Consider the following 16001-nt stretch of genomic DNA (forward strand, 5'->3'; position numbering starts at 1 on the left):
GTCGGCATGGGGTGGTAAATCCGCCAACCCCCATGGCGCTATCGGCGGCTTTCCGCCATGCTCCGCGGTGCATTTTGCACCGCGAATTCCGCCAGGGTCGTAATGAGGCCCAATAGGTCTTCTTATTATACCAGACACCATGGCACACACAAATTGCCTCTCCGAACTTGTACTCATTTTATTGGCATCACCTCTGCTCCTCCTATCCCAAATCATGAAACATTCCAGACACAGCTCCCCCCTTATCTCCTTCGATCCCAGGTGTCCAATAATGATGTGACAAGGGCAGCGCTTTTGAGTCTGGATTTAAGAGGTTTATTTGCTTTTAGTCCTGACATAAGTGGCAATTACTTAGAACGCTGGCTGGTTACAAAGTTGTCTTTTAATGAGCATTTTCATCACAGTTTAAAAATACATATTTGAAATTCCAGCACCACTGTCTGTGTCGTGTTTGTGAAAGAATAGAAAATCACATTTAAAACATTTCTGCAGCACGTTTAAATGAAAGTTCAGTATTTTGACAGTACAAGCATACTGGTCAATATGACCCATTGTAACCTGCCAAGTGTTATTTTTTCCTTTCATCCTGTCACTTTAATAACACTTCTTTGACTAAAAAAGTTACACTAGAACTCTCACAATGCAAAGTGAAAACAAATACTACACCTATGTTGCTAAAGCATGGCATCTACACAGTATGAAAAGTGGAAAAATGCAACACGTTTTAAAATATTTATTTCAGCCCCATTCCAAATACAACTAATACATGCATGTATGCATTTACAGTAGTACTGTGTGTAATTTCTAAAAAATAAATAAAAGCAAATGGAAACAATTTTTGCAGCATTTTGAAATAACACTCAGTGTGTGCAATTGTATTAACTTTGGCGCTTATCCATACTTGCTAACATTCCCCTTTCTAATCTGTATGTTCTCATTGGCTCATACATTTTTCACTGGATTCTGGGACTTTGTAGTGCACATTTTCTAAAGCAGAGAGTGCAACCACAACTCCCACAATACAAACACAAGAATCATCATTTAATTAAGCAATTGCACATTGGAATGCATCACATTGGCAAGTATGCACGCACTGACAACAAAGTAAACCTTCACACAAGTGCCACTTAAAAGTGTTGTACACATGTTTTCCATCTCCACTTAGTTGCACACAGTGCTGCTATAAATCCACAACACCATGTTTCAACTTGTATGTACAGCTTCCCAAAAAATAATAGATTTTAAAATACTCAGCATTTTCCATGTAGCATTCTATAAAAATGTCACACTTTATTCCTGAATCGCTGTTGGGCATAATTATCATGGGACCAACAGTCCCATTACCAACAGAGCCAGTGCTCCAGTGTCCCCATTCCTGTAGAGTCGTCTGGTGCTCCACAGGAATAGGGACTAACATTTTTCAGCACCTCAATTTCCAGGCCAACGGAACTTGTAATGTCTTGCTGGCACCGGGAAGCTAGGTGCCAAAAAACGATGTGGAATCTGGTGGTAACCCATCTGCAGCACCGGCACCATACTTGTAATGAGGCCCAATTTTAATAAGTCTTATTTCCACCAACTCATCGTACATTCATAAATAATGTCTTATTGTACTAAAATTACTTGACCATTACCATATATAGCCATTAATTTTCTTCTTTCGCAATTGCAGTGAACAACCTCCAGGAAGAGAACAATCTGGAGAAAAGTAGTCTTCACATCCTACAAAATAATTGAATTAGTGTAGTAGTCTTTCTGTTACTCGTACAGTATAGTTTATCTGCATAGTAGCCTACAAAATTCCTTTCAAATCAACAACAATTATTTGGCTGTTGCTCACTACACCTCAACATGTACAGTCTTTCTATTCTCACCTAAACACCATTATTATAACACCCACTAATATCCTGAAAACATTGTAATGTCCTCATGTAGTCATTTACTCTACCACTCTCTTACGTTCTTATGCAAGCCGTTCACACACACAGCTACTCTTCCAACCTTCTCGACCACAACTATCAACACATTACACAATCAGACAGCCCTCTATTTTTGTCTGCCATCATATACACACTCTCATTAACAATACACACATATATTCCACAACTTTCAAATCCACCCTTTCCTTTTCTTTAAAACAGACAGAACAGAATGCCTACTAAAAAACAACTCCGTAGAAAACAAAGAAAGAATAGAGCAGATAAAAATAAAAGCATGCCATATACTCATCCTCCTCTAGTAGAATGGATAGCAAATATTCAAACAAAACTGTTAATACAATCAGTTAAGGAAACTAAACCGGCAACACTAAAGAAAAACTCTTTGAAAAATAAAAACAAAAAAAATGTATAAAGAAGAACACAACTGATAATGACCCTACTCGCCCCTTGAAACACCTGTGTATAGGCGCGTTATAAATGCCATATCATATCATATCATTACCACTATATCTAACAATGTTAACGTAGCCACACAGAAGGATTTCCAAAAATGTATTTTACGATAAATGTTCCACCACAGAGTACTTCGCAATCTTGTGAAAACAGCTGAGTAGTCACACTCTACCCTTAACAATTACTGCAGAAGACTAATCCTGGAAGCTCCTATTGACAGTGCAATTCCGCTGAAAAGAAAATTGTCTATATTCATTTTAAACGAAATGAAACCACTAACAAACTCAATCAGTAAATTACAAAAAATATTTATAAACATGCGCACTGTCAACATAGACACCTTTTCAAACTTCTTTGAAGGTGAATGGGTTCGCACAATCAGCACAGACCATATTTCAATGAAGAGGCTTATAAACAAGAACAGAAAATCCCAATTGCCATACATAGTAATGGCCGAGGGGGAATGAAATGGTAGAAAACACCATTATGGCACAAGAAACCACATCCCCAACAAACAAGCAATCAACTGTTCCTTTCACCCAAGCACCCCTTCCAGTCTGCAAATAAGTGACCCCTCAATGCTTTGCAGATACAGAAATACAAAGCTTGATAACAACCAAATGCCAACGCATGCTGTCACTAATAACTTGGAAATATTCCCACTTTCAAAAGCTCTCCAACAGCTTAATTTGTATGAGAGGATTATAATCCAAACAGGGCACCAATTTCTAGCTATAATACGCCTTCAACCCAAAACAGCCAAATTGCTTCCTTATGAATTATTAAAAAGCATTTGTGGCAAAGTAGTGTATTTGCCAGTAGATCTTAACAAAAATGTAGACACTCTAGGGGTGCAACAGCCAATAGATCAATCTTTGATTATCCTAGTTAATGATGTACTTGTTAGGCGGAAACCTGTGCAGTTCCCTCTGGGACCACTGCAAAAGATTTAGGATCACAGGTGTTTGGCAGTAAACCCACTTGGTAGCAGACTGCACCACATAGATTCACTGTTGGTAGCTGTGGCTGAGCAGTCAGACCTCTCTCAAGAAGAGTTAAGCAGTATGTGGAGTATACAAGATAGGGCAATTCTTCACAGTAAGACAAGCAAACACGCAATGAGGCTCAGTGTAAAGATATTAAGGTATTTATTTATAACGAAACATCTATCAAAAAGACCATGGCACTATCACGGCAAACAAATCAAACACAATTACTCTACGAAGAAGAAACGATCAATCCCCCTAGCAGTATTTTGACAAGTCTAGGTTTTACCGGCACCACTTATTTAAAGACAGAGGTGTATGCCTCAACCTAGGTGGCACTCTAATATTAGTTAGGACGGGAGAGAAAAATAGACATGTTATGAAATCAACACAGTTCAATACTTCACGGGAAAAATGCAAGGCAAGAAGGCAAGAATCACAATAGATCATAAAGTTCAGAGGACAGGCCCACTCGGTGAGAGGCAAGGCGATATGTCCCAAAAGTCTCTAGTGGAAATGCGTTCGAGTCTTTGTGGCAAATTGTTATCAGCAGATTGAACCAGTTCAGAACAATACGTGAGAAAGTTTGGAGGCGACCGAACGGAAAGGAGAGGATTAAGACACCTCACTCGAACCGATCGAAAGGGAAGCCAGGTGGACGCGGTACCTTGTTGTCGAGGGCAGCTCCGGCGGGGGCAGTTGTTCCTGGTGGTGGATGCACGTCGGGTCTTTGCCAAGAGTAGAGATGTTCTCGTCGTCGAAGAAAAGTGAAGTCCGGTGCACCACCAGGGAAGAGACCAGCCGCGGAGTGCTCCGTCACAAGGCACCACCTTTTGGTCGCGGTACAGGGGTAGTGGCTATCCGGTTGCCGAGGTGCTCTGCACGGGCAATTCGACCACTGCATCCTGAGGCGAATAAAAAGCAAAGGGGACTGGTTGTTCCCACCTTTCAGGGGAAGAGACTTTCCGGCAGGGAGATCTCCTCTGTCGTCGGGAAGCGGTGAGTCGGTTCTGCAGGGCTCCACCAGAGGTGTCGTCGTGCAGGTCGGCTCAGCGTTACCCTCTTCAGATTCTTAGGTCCTGTGGCGACTTATGAAGATCCAGTCCCAAAAGCCCTACTTTTATGCAGAAAACCCCCATTCATTCAGCCTAGCTGTCAATCAACACATGCTAAGTGGTGAGCGGGGAGGCTCACCACTTGGGCCAATCACTCCAGAGTGCGACCAGAGTTGGCAAGGCAACTGGGTCCAGGGTGCCTAAACCCCCTCCCACACCCCTGTGGTAACCCAGACAGAATGGCACCACTTTGGAGGGTCTCTGTACAGAGCCCGCCAAAAGTGGAACAAAGGGCTCAACCTTTGGTTTAGGAGTCACAGAGACGAACACAGACGCCATTTTAAAAACCGAGTTCTGGCAGAAAATACCGTCCGATAAACTTATTTACGATAAGTAGACCGGTGGTACGTTAGAGATTAACAAGGAAAAGTATCAATCCCCAACAATGGGACGAATCCCATAGGGTTATGTTCGGGGTCGAACATAACAAGTAGTTTCCACTGCCACCAGCCAAAACTCGACAAAGGGGGAAGGGACAGTGCCCCCTCGAGTAACAGATCCAGGAGTAATCGAATTACCCCTACTAGTACATCCACAATAAGATGGTTTGTACTAGTTCTGTTAGTAAATTTAGGTCTAGTAAAGCCAATGGTGACTTTACATGCCCGGTAGTCAGTCCCCGGGTATGGAGTCTATGGTGGGTGTCCGCTAGGATGCCCCAGTGCTACGCCACGTAGGGTGCGGTGTAACACACATAGAAAAACATATGAGACCCTATGGAGTAAAAGACCCTATAGCCCATAGAACACATTGACATTCAAATGAATTACACACATACTTGTCCAAGAGTGGGAGAAAAGAGTCCCACTCTTGGCAGGATGGAAAAAAACAAACTCCAGAAATCCAGCAAAGCTGCTGGGGGACTCACTAGGTTAGGAAATTCAGCCTAAACAGAGTATTCTCCCTAACAGTACTAACAAAAGACAAAGAAATGTGGCAACAACTAGTAGACTTAAATCAAGTTAGAAAAGCACTACAATATCTAAAAGAAAACAATGAGTACTACAAAGATAGAAACATTGAAGAGAACTTAAGAGAAACCACCCAAATAATTCAGGATTCATCACCAACTGGCCAATTTGAATGTGGAGTTCCTATTACTGCAGCCAATATTTTGGATCACTATACAATTCACCTACTGCACTCCAAAGACACTATAGATGATGCATTAGGAACACGTCAAAGGAGTCAAGCCACAGGATCTCCAATCAGCATATGGTAGAAAAGTGTAGAAGCATGTTCCTTTCCTCTACTCTTTCCTACAGGAAAAGGAAGAAGATATGATGAAAGATCCACACAAATAACAGTATCAGAATATCACTCTTTACAAATGCATACTGAGGACCCCAGATTCAGACAAAATGTAGAATACATATTCCACCTCCTGTTCGAACGTGAACTAGCAACTCTATGTTACAAAGTTGCACACACATTAAAACAGGCTCTAATTTTTAAACATGTCTGCTACCCAACTGCTTCAAAAGGTAAAAGACAAAGATGAATTTTTGCCGTCAAGTATCACAAATATCTTGGCAAACTTGCGTAGTACAAAAGAATACTGGTTCCAACATTACGCTGATGTATGTTGTATGCTAAGAAACCTCAGCCCACCCATATGGTTTGTTACTTTAAATTGTCCAGAATATGCATGGGATGTCTTGCACAACTTCTTACGCATAGTAAACCCAGGGGGTCCTTAAATCAGTAACACGTCATGCATGGATGGGATGCAGAATAACTCTTGCACAAATAATAAGACCGATTTAGGAAGTTGGCAAAACGTCTCATCCAACTTTTTTAATATCATTTATATAAAACCGGGATATACAACGGACTTCGACAGATGTTGGCCTGTGTCCTCTCAAAGCATTTAATAAAATCTCAAATTTCTATAGCACAAATTCATCATACGTGATGTCATACTACGTGGCAAATAAGAGAAACCTACGGTGTGTTGTGATACACTCAAAGGGAACATCTAAGTATACTTTCTATTTCGGGACAGGTTGTGATTGGGTCTCTACTGTCAGGTGGACAACTTATGCCCCACCTAGTGCAAGTAATCTTCAACAGTTAATAAGTACAGGCTCATTGGCTCTAAACTGTAAGAAAACCACATCCCCAACAAACAAGCAATCAACTGTTCCTTTCACCCAAGCACCCCATCCAGTCTATAAATAAGTGTAGACCATATAACTTTGTTATATGGCCCTCTATAATTGGTTAGAAACAGAATTCTGTATCTCTTAGGGGGACTGTAGTCCCAATTATGATTAGGTAAAGGTAAGAGCAAAATACCTCACTCACAGTGAGGAACATCCTTCATGGTAGAAATAATGTAGTTTCAGTTGTAAACAGGATTACATTTCAATATACATTTCTCTAGTACCATTCAAAAACAATTCAACAACAAATTACTGTCAGCATTACAGTGTTGACAGCAGAGCTTACTGCTGATCACACACAGATTTAAATGTTCATAACCCCAACTGAAACGTCCAATTGAAGTCAATGACAATAAAGTAGTCATATATTATACACCATATACAGAGTTATCACAAAGTTCCTTGTACATATACAGTGTTTTCACGAATTTCCTCATTTGTGATAGGAAACAATCTGGAAAAACAATGCCATCAAAAGATATGTAGTTTCAGGTGTGTCTAGGTATTCACCCATCATTTTTACACATTATATCATACAGTCAAGGTATCTTGTAGCTCCACAATAGCTCAATTGTGGTGTTATCTTTCACCAACGCATTTCAGATCCTAGATCCATCCTCAGGGTGTGAGCTACTTGTTCCTGGTCATCATGCATTCCATTGAAGTGGCCCTACAGGATAATCCAAAATCAACATTCAGTTTTGAAAACAGTAAGGTCATATTTGAGAACTTCAACCTAACCAAAGAAGGGTCACACTAACCTCTACAATTCTATATACAGAACCAACTTCAGAACCTGTAAGGGTAAATAAATAAAGTCAAGTTGTGTTAGCGCTCAACTACTCGCTGACATATACTTATAGCAAAAGGCAGAGAGAGACTCACCCAGTCCTCAGAGCAAGTCAAGTGGGGATATCCGGCCAAGTCGAGGTGCGGTCTCAAGGTACTCTACAAAGACAATAGAGAAGCGGCGTAGGTCAGGGGGAGATACATAATAGTGAAGTTTCTCTCAAGTACAGAGAACTAGGAATTCCTGAATCAAGACCTGGTAGGAATAAACAACAGGGCAAATTGAGACCTCTTTAGGAAAAGAGAAATATTATTGTCATCCCTAACCGTAGGGGTATAGTGGTACACAAAAGACGGTTAGATGGGGAAACCAGTGTTTGAATGGGCAAGATTGCCCTAAGTCAATAATCAAGTTTCAGGAGTCCAGGAGGGACGCTGGATCAGAAAATGTTCTGCCAAAAGTCAACCACCCATCAAATCTTAAGTTGCTTAGAGAGGGGAAAGAATTCTCTCTCGTAGTGACTCAAGCGCCTTATGGCTGACATGAATGCTGAGGGGGCATTGGGATTTACATCTGCTTCTTTTATTAACCCAAATGTCTCTAAATCCTTTTCATGTGGGTGGTTGTCTCGGTTAAAAACAATCACTCAAGCCGGAGTGGTCAAAGTAAACACACAAATAATTTGTTCAAAGAAAACGAAATAACTTTGTCTGCACTTGGTGTGCTGGAGACCCTCTTGGATGCTGGGTCGTGGTCTTTAGTGTCTAGATATCCCTCCTTCCTACGGAGATTCATACGATGTTGTGGAAGGGCCACAACAGGTCAGGTCGACTGGTTTCGATGGTTATGTGCTATTTAAAACCATCTTCTTCAGGACAATGCGGAGCAGCACAGGCTGTGGAGTGATGCATCTGCTCCGCCGTGTTTACTTGCAGAGTGGGAATTCTTGTTAGTTAGCGGGTCCGGGTTGAAACCCCTATAGTGGAACGTTCGGTGGAAGGGAGACAGATAGTACTTCAGGGAGAGTGGGAACCTCAAGAATCAACTAGTGGGGGTTTACACACCCAATCAAGGACAAGCCCCCTTTAATGAAATGGCCCTGGCATCCATGGGAAGAAACGAGGAGAACGTGGTGGTAGTGTGAGGCAATTTTAACACTTGGGCGGATCCTCAAATGGACAGGCAGCAGACAAAAACTCAACCGAAAAGCACTCCGCGGGCGGATATTAGTAGGTTTGCAGCAACTCTGCAGGAGGAGGGTTTGGTGGCTCTCTGGAAAGCATGCAACATGGGGAAAAGAAGGTGCACATATAGGTTGGCGGTTCATGATACCTTCAGACAAATTGATTACCTGTTGATCAGTAAAGAACATAAATCTAGGGTGCATGACACTATGATCCATCCAGTAGATTAGACAGACCACGATATGGTATAGCCACCATAGAGATTGAGGGGATCGGCCACAGAAGCACCAAATGGAAATGTAACGACTCATTATGGTTGGACAAGCTATATGCCCAGGAACTGAGGGTAACAATAGAGGAGTATTTCCAAATTAACAATAATGGAGAAGTAGACATGTCCACTGTGTGGGAAGCAGGTAAGGCAGTGTGGAGAGGTCACCTTGTAAGGGAAGGAGCGAGACGAAAGAGGGAACGTAATCTACTGGAGGACAAATTGAGGGGGGAAATTACAGAATTAGAGAGGAAGTTGCATGTCTAGGGGTCTTACAGGAGAGACACCTAGCAAGCGTCAAAGAAAAATGGAAGGAATTGAAAGCGCTTGGGAATGGAGAGGTAATAAGAAAGTTAAAGTTCTTAAAATAAAAATGTTATGACCAAGGGGACAAGGCCTAGCCGCTAGACTTCAGGCACAAAGGGCAGAAAGATTGGTGGAGGGGCTTCAAACAGAGGGGAGAGGGCTAACAAGATTAGCAAAAGAGATAGCAGGCCAATTTGCTAAATATTATGAAACCGTCTATACCACGGATGGGATCCAATTAAGGAAAGAAATGGAGGAATACATAGCTGAAGCTAGCGTAACCCATCTAACGGACACAGAACATGCCCATATGGAGTCGGACATTACCTCGGAGGAAGTGCAGGTTGCCATAAAAGACTTCCACCGGGAGGGGCCCCAGGGGAGGATGGCTATGGTAAGAGATTCCATTAACAGTTTGGAGATGTACTATCCCCACATCTAGCAAATGTTTTCACTCATATAAGGGAGAAGGGCCTAAAACCAGCGTTCTTCTCAGTAGCACACATAGCGGTAATCCCTGAGGCAGGGAGGGACCCTACCAGCTGTAAATCATACTGGCCCATATCACTCCTAAACACAGATGCTAAAATATATACCAGAGTGCTTGCCTCACGAATGGAGGACATTATGCCACGCCTTGTCCAACTAGACCTAGGCTTCATAAAAGTCAGACAGAGAACAGACGTGATGCAGAAGACCCGGGATATAATGCAGCATACCCCAGGAAGCGAGGGAAACCATACACTCCTCGGCATGGACTCAGAGAAGGCGTTCGATAGAGTAGAATGGAATTTTCTGTGGGTGGTGCTGAGGAACATGGGATTCGGTGAAACATTCATAAGAGGTATCCAGGCTGTGTATAGGTCCCTGAGTGGAAGAGTGGTAGTGCATTCACTTTCAGTGTTGTGCTTTATGTATAAATTTGCATGGGCTGGAGAAGCGTGTCAACAAAACAAAGAACACTCATATCTGCCATGTACACAGAATGGTGGAGGCATGGCACTGTAACGCAGTATGACTACTGCTGTTCCAAACCCCCATACAGTGCACACGGGCAAAGCCTATGGTCTGGTAACTTCATAATTATGCATACAAAACTGTATACTACAAACTTTTTATTCCCACTACACTTGTATCATAAAGTTGTACTTACATAACTTCTGCAAATTCAATGTGTATACTGTGTGAATGGGAAATGTATCTTTGCAGAACATGTGCGCAGTCACTATACTGTACGTTATCTTTGTTTTTGTTTTTTTTTACATTTCATACCAAGGCTGTTTTACAATGAGCATTTCTCCTGTTGACAGAGAGGTATGTTAGGTTTCGCTTTCCAGCGATCATGCAGCTACAAAAAAAATTTCAGGCGGCAACGTGTTTCAATTTTACTGTGAATTTCTGAATGTCAGGAGTGTGCTTGCGTAGAAGTTAGTATAACGTAAATGGAGATATGATGCTACCTTACACATGCTGCACTGAATGCATAGATGACAAAATACATGCATGTAAATTTACGGCCCCTACTGTACTATGTGAAGTTTCTTACGAAGCAACGGTGTACTATGGCAGATTGTGTTTGCGATGGCTCCACATACGTGGGTGGCAGGGCCATTTTACGCAGTTTGGTGTCTTGTAGCACGAAGATATTTGGGGCTCTCGTTCATCAAACAAAATGAATCACTTAACACCTTCTTCAAACTTTGTAAGCGGGGTAAAGTTTTCAAATTGTGTCTCCATTACACATTAAAAAAGCAGAAGTTTGCAATGTTAGGGAGTACTGCAGACTTTACAATATGGTGTTGAGTTGTGCACCAAGTGCTGCACTCTATTCTCTGTTCTATACCTTCCCGGGAAATGGTGTACATAACAGATAAGATTAACTAATGCCCTAAAAGGTGCCAACAATTTCCATTTCAGGACCATTGCACTGTCTTCAAGAGCTTTCAGGATTACTGTTCTGCAATACCTTTTAAGGGTTGAGCGTGATTTCTCCCCTCTATTTATAAGGTTCTGAAGGATTCTGTGGTGGAACATTTTTTGTAAAATATATTTTTTGGAATGGTTCCTTGTGGTGACATTAGTATTTGTACGTGCTCTGTTAGCAGTAGTGTGAGATACAGTCTTTTTAGTGCATTTCTTTTCATTTCTACATTTTGACAGACTAATTACAGTTTCCTTACTGGTAGGTGATTCCCTTTTCATTAGTAACTGTACTAGCTGTTCTGTTTGAACTTTCTATACAAATTCTGCAAATTCTGCAAGGGGAGGATGGCTACTTTCTATGCTTTTAGGTTGCGCTGATCTATTTCTGCGTTGTTTTCTATGGTGTTGCTGTTTGGTAGGAATTCTGTAGTAGCTGTTGGAGAAAAAAGGAAAGTGTGGGTGTGCAGATTATGAAATGTATATGTGTGCAATGTGCATGAGTGGTTGAATATGCGGGTAGGTATATAAATGGAAGTGTGTCACTGTATAACAGGCTCTAACTTTGGGTTGGGAACACTATATTACTATCTGGGGTGAGTATTATGGTGGTGTGTTGACAATATACAGTGAGAAACTGTAGAGCTGGCATGGTTAAGAATGAAGCACATACCAGTGGGTTGACACAATTCTGTAGCTTACAATGCAAGAATACTGCACTCTTTTAGTAAGACGTAAAACACTACCATGGCACAGTACTTATTTTGTTGGTTGGTGAGAGTAGGTTTATTCTAGGTTGTATTTTCAAGTTCACACACCAGTGGTTTCAGGATACAGGTGTGTACTGCTACTGTATAAGAAGATGGTAATATATTTGTTAATGGAATAGTGATTGCATTTGGAGAATACATTCTTTAAAAGTGTAAGGGGATGTTTTGGCAGGCAGAGTTAGTGTGTGTGTATACATGGATGGCTTAGTATATGAATGGGGACTTGGGAAGTTGGCTATTTGTAAGTGTGGTGTATGATGTGCTCTTTAGCAAGTGTATGTATTGGTGTAGGACTATTTACTTTGAAAATGGATTACTTCTCATTGTAGAACAGCGAGAAAAAAGTTTGGAAAGATGTACAGATTGCAAATGTTTTCATGTGTGCAATTACATTTACATTTCTGCATATATATGCTTGCTACATGAATGGAGCAGTTGTTTCAGTTCTTTCATTAATTTATGCACATTTATGAATGGTGCTGTTGTTCATCTGGGGTCATCAGAATACATTTGTAAAGAGTCGTATTCTTATGCTGTTATTTGTGGGTATCTTTCATCATATCTTCCCCTTTTTCTTGTAGGAAAGCTTGGCTTGGCTTGCCGTATTTGAAATTTTTCTAGTGCATCATCTATGCTGCCTTTAGAGTGCAGTGGGCGTATTGTATACTGGTCTAAAATATTGGATGCTGTAGTAGGATCTACAAGTTCAAATTGGCCAGTTGACGAAGAAACCTGAATTATTTCGTGGTTTCTCTCAGGTTTTCGTCAATGTTTATTTCTTTGTAGTATTCATTGTTCTCTTTAAGATATTGTAGGGCTTCTCTAACTTTGTTTGAGTCTACTATTTGCTGTCAATTTGTGTTGTCTTTTGTAGGTACACCATTCACTAGAATAATCAAAGATTGATATAAAGGCTATTGCACTCCCAGAGAGTCTACATTTTCTAATGGCATTAAACTATTTTGCTATGAATGCCTTTTTGTAATTCAGAAGGAGGCAATTTAGCTGTGTTCAATTGAAGGCGTCTTTTTGCTTGAAATGGGTGTACAGTTTGGGATTACAATGCTCTTAGTGATAGTCTGTGAAGTCATTTGGTTATTATCAAACTTTGCAGTGCAGAATGTGCAAAGTATTGAGGGGTTAGTAATTTTGTATTTATTTCCGGCTATAAGGTAGAGCGCTAATTGGAACCATTGGGATTCCTCATTTTCTTCTATTGTGTCCACTATATCTACAATTTTGGTGCTCTTTGTATAAAAAGTTCTGCAACAACATAGGCATACTTGGTTTGGTACATCAGCAGATCTGCTTTTATACTTTGCTATTTCTTATTTGTACGTGTGTAATAGAAGGTTGGCATATCCAAGGTTGTCGCTACTATGTTCTAAAGTTACTGGATTTTGTAAGTGCTGTTCACTTCCAAAATATTTGCTTTGGATGCAGTCTATTTCTTCCAGGAGTTCTTTGGCTGTGCCATGTAGGAGAATGCGATTTAACTGCACCAGTGCTAAACCAGGACTTTTTCCATAGCATAGTCTCTGAACTAGATTTTGTATATTAGAATCGTGTGTGGCTAACATTCTGATGTAGTGGAAGGTGCTTCTGCAAGCAGGCCCGGAAATGCAGGCTAACGAATGTCCTTGCAGTCCTTTGTATTTGCGCACTGGACAGGTTACCATGGTTTGTATTAGGTTCATTCTTAATTTTTCTTCGGCTTTCACATAGTGATTGAGGAATTGCCATAAAGATTTGAAGAATTGTTTTCATATGTTACACATTGAGGTGCACAGACATTTGTAGATGGGACGGATTGGTTTGGTGCAATGGAGAGTTGATTGTAAGTTTGTTGGGGCTATTCTTTCAATCAGCGTTTCTTCTGCCATAATGGTGCTGTCTAACTTTTCATACCCTCAGCCACTGCTATGTATGGCAATTAGGTTTGTTTGCTCTTGTTTATTTGCATCTTCATTGAAATATGGCTATGTTCTGGTTGGGTGAATCCACTCACCTGCACAGAAGTTTGCAAAGGTATCTATGTTGATATTGCCTATGTTGTGAAGTACTTTGTGTAGTTTATTAATTCATTTTGTTAGTGGTTTCATTCTGTTTAAAATTAATATCAACAATTTCCTTTTGAGGAGCGTTGCACTGGCTATGAGAGCTTCCAGGATCAGTTTTCTGCAGAAAGTTTTAAGGGTTGAGCGTGATTGCTCACCTGTTTTTTATAAGGTTCTGAAGGACCATATGGTGGAAAATCTTTCGTAAAATTATTTTTTGGAATGATTGCCTGTGGCTCCATTAACTCTGGTTGATGCAGTGTTAGCACTTCTGGTAGTTGCCTTCTTATTAATACATTTCTTTTTAGTTTTACAGTTTGGAAGAGGGCTCATACTTTTTTTCTGCTACCTGGTTTCATTTTGCTCAGTGACTGTATTAGCTGTTTTGTTTGAACTTTTGTAAAAACTCTGCTATAGGCTGATGGCTATTTTGCATGCTTTGAGTTTTATCTGCTCTATTTCTGCATTGTTTTCTTTGGAGTTGCTTTTTGGTAGGGATTCTCTTGTGTCTGTTGTAGAAAAAAGGAAAGTGTGGGTTTGGAAGTAGTGTTATGAATGTGTATGCACTGTGCATGAGTGTCTGAATATGAGGGTATGCATAAATAGAGGGGTCTGTGATTGTGGAAAGGGCTGTTACTTTTGGTTGGGAAGGTTGTACTGGTATGTGTGTGTTTCGCTGTGTGAAACATTTGCTTCCGAGTATATGGCAGTGTAATGTGCCTGAATAAGTAAGGACATTATGATGCTTTCACAAAACTAGTGGGTGTTACCATACTGGTGTTCAGGTGACAATACAAAGAGTGGACCTGCTAAGGGCAATGGGTAAGAGTGAAGCAAGTGCTGTTGGGTTGGATAGCATTGTCTAGGCTACAATACAACAACGCTGCACTGTCTGAGTAACAGGCTGAACACTACTACAGTGCTGCACTTACTTTGTTGGATGTGAAGAGTAGGTATCTTATGGATTTTATCTTCCAGTAGAGACGTCACTGGCTTTCAGGAGGCTGTTCTTCACTGCAATTGTGCAAGAAGGGAGTTAGTGGGTATGTGTGTTAATGGCACAGTGGTGGCACTAGGAGAACACTTTATTTTAAATTGTAGGAGCATTTGTTGGCAGCAGGAGTTAGTGTATGTGTCCAATTGTACAGCACTGCATAGGAGTGGGGACTTGGGAGCATCAGCATCATTGCCATGGGTGCCAGTGGTGTAGTGATAATGGTGCCCTATGGAGCTGCACTTTTGCAAGTGTGTGAGATGATGTTGCACTACTTGCTTTGGGAATTGATTTGTGCAAGTCCTAGTAGGGTGAGAAAAAGGGCCAGAAAGATGTACAGATTAGAAAGGAGAATGATACTGTGTGTGGAATGTTATTAGCTTTCCCACACATATATGCTTGCTGCATGAATGCAGACACCCTTTCCTGATCTTGCATTTATTTATTCAAATGTACAGATAGCACTGTTGCCAGTGTACACATGCATTTCTTTGCTTTCTTTCCAATGGTGCATTTTGGTAATGTTGCAATGCATGTACTTGCCATGCATTGCTAAAATGCATGCAATTTCCCATTTCTGTGTGCATTCTGAGCATTTAACATAGGATCTGCCACTTGAATGTGCTGTGCAAATGTTCCCAATTTGGTTTTCATGTTTTGTTTTACAACAACATAGAGAGTGCTGATAAAACTGAAATATGTGGTGTGCAGCTGTACTGCAAACGGGCATTAAAAGAAAACTTTGAAAGCACACAGCATTGTAAGTAACTGCCACTTGATATCAGGAGATGGGATAAGTGAGAGTACAATTATTCAGTAGGTTATGCAGGGTAAGTGGCAGGTAGCTTGTTCAAATGCATTAGTGACAGAGTTGCAAATGTACTCTACAAAATATATCCATACCTGTAGTTTGTGCTGATGGATGCAGACGTGGATGAATCTGGAAGCAGAAATCTTGGAGAGTTTTGCAGTACTCTTTGATAGAGGTGTTTTTGAATTACAGGAGATCTGTATGTTAGTGTGAGTACATCTAAAGTGTTGAACTGTGAT

The sequence above is a fragment of the Ambystoma mexicanum genome, chromosome 11, assembly GCF_040938575.1.
Source record: "Ambystoma mexicanum isolate Mex_15411 chromosome 11, UKY_AmexF1_1, whole genome shotgun sequence".
Taxonomy (NCBI): Eukaryota; Metazoa; Chordata; class Amphibia; order Caudata; family Ambystomatidae; genus Ambystoma; species Ambystoma mexicanum.